The sequence below is a fragment of the Olea europaea genome, chromosome 5 (genome assembly GCF_002742605.1).
Source record: "Olea europaea var. sylvestris chromosome 5, O_europaea_v1, whole genome shotgun sequence".
NCBI classification, from domain to species: domain Eukaryota; kingdom Viridiplantae; phylum Streptophyta; class Magnoliopsida; order Lamiales; family Oleaceae; genus Olea; species Olea europaea.
Window position 1 is genome coordinate 6,072,737 of NC_036241.1, and position 2,056 is coordinate 6,074,792.

Here is a 2,056-nt window from a genome sequence, read left to right on the forward strand (position 1 = left end):
TTTAGGCTTGTTGTCTTAAATGAAACATTTTGATATTTGGAATATTCTCAGTTGTTCATCAATCTTGCAGGCACATTTGAATGTATTGAAATGAAAGAGACCAAACGAAAATGTTTGACTGGATAACTTAATGAGGTTGGGATGAAGATGAATGGCTACAGATGATGAGTTTTGGATGATTTCATTCTCTTATTAGATGCCACTTGTTTTGCTAAAGTTGTTATACATAATGTAATGAATTTCAAACTCCTCTTGTTATATGTTAGTTACTGTATTCCATAGTCGCTCATATCATCTCATTTAAGCATCATGTCTATATATGTTATTTGTGAACAATGAGTATGTATGGAACAACAAGTTTAATAAAACAAGGGGTACATTTATAGACCACAGCGTACATAGCATCAAAATACAACTTGCACAATCCACATACTAGCATAAGTTACACAACAAGCTCGATTTATACATTATAATCAAGTCCGGCTCTTTCCTTTCCTTTCTCATCCCCTTTGCTGCTTGCTTTACCTTTGCAGATTGTAAGATTCAAAGAAATATTCATTTCTTGTTCATCGTTTAACTAAAGTAGAGATTCCAACATGCCAGATATGTCTTGGATTGCGTTCTTCATCGTAGGAGTAGTCGCCTTAACTGTACTCGTCCTTGAGTTGCCGCTGGATTCACCGTCCCCAAGCCACTTTGAGTATCCATAGTTAGTTTCACAACATTTGAGCAACTTACCTTTGTTCTTCGGCGCCTTCTCCACCTCAAAGCACTTAACAAATACATGTTGACACCACGTACATTCTCGCTTGTTTGGGCAATCTATAAACAAGTGCTCATAGACCTACAACTGTGGCATATGCCACGATTCTTTCCTTCCATTCTTAGATGGGGATCAACTAGAAAATTAGCAACAAAATTGCATATGTAGTAAAACAAATGAAGGTAAGAATGCAGTTACGTTACATGATTTTGCAGTAAAATTCAAAAATGTTAATTGTTCCCAGTTCGTAACATATGAGGATGAGCAACAGTCGACTCAGACTCTTGAAGAGTGAATGACGCTAATCACCGTATTTTCTGAACTTCAAATGAAGCAATCATCTTTTGAAGCTCATTTTCACATGAACAAGCCCCATTTCCAATAAGAAAAAATTAACCAAAAAAAATTTGAAGGTCATTTTCAGATTCAACGTACCATTACCCTTCACAAACGAAACCCACCAACATTGATTTTATACACCACCAATATAGTGGTAACATTTTCAATTCATTGTTCTTCCATATCATTCTACTTCTTCAATCGCTCTCAACTCTGTTAACATAATGGCGTTTTGCAAAAAAATAATAATAATAATAACTTACCAATAAGAGAAAATTAACCAATGAAACCAACAAAGCTGAAGCTCATTTTCAGATTCGACATACCATTACCCTTCACAAATGAAACCCTCCAATATTGATTTTCTACACCACCAACACAATGGTAACATTTTCTCTTCATTGTTCTTCCATATTTTTTCTACTTCAATCCTCTCTCAACTTAGCAAAACAAACAACTTACCAACAATTTGCAACAGATCTCGTCGAAGATGAAGGCATCGACGTTGAAGAAGTTCAATACACGCGAACGATTAACAAATGGCTCCGCCGCAGGAGAAATCGCTCTCCAAGAGGGTTTGCTTGCTTAATTTGGGGAAAGTCCTTTCATCCGATTTACTCTATTTGAAGTTGAAATGAATGGACCGATTTTTATAACTTCTCCCTTTCTAGTTTTTTAAATGAGCATTTGTTAAATGCCATGTCAGCACTGTCAACCGAGTGGTCAAGAGGAATGTACACATAGCGCGATTGAAAGAATATCTCTAACTATGAAAAGGTAGTTGGCCTACTTAATTCTCTTGGTGAAAAATATAAAGGCATAAAGAATGCATTAGAATATGATAGGGATGACATGATTGTTGATATCATTCATAGTTCATTAAAGAACAAGGAATTGGAATTAAAATCAGAACATAGTGAACCCCTTCATGTTGATTATTCATCATCTAAAAAA

General features: G+C 35.4%; 1 long non-coding RNA gene across 1 annotated transcript; it reads right to left on the reverse strand.

The window, feature by feature from the left end:
* Positions 1-342: 342 nt before the first annotated feature.
* On the reverse strand, positions 343-1,753 carry LOC111394490. The gene is made up of 2 exons (XR_002702616.1): positions 1,429-1,753; positions 343-1,315 (listed from the first exon to the last, which is right to left on the reverse strand). It is a non-coding gene; the product is annotated as an uncharacterized LOC111394490 (long non-coding RNA).
* Between the last annotated feature and the right edge of the window lie 303 nt (positions 1,754-2,056).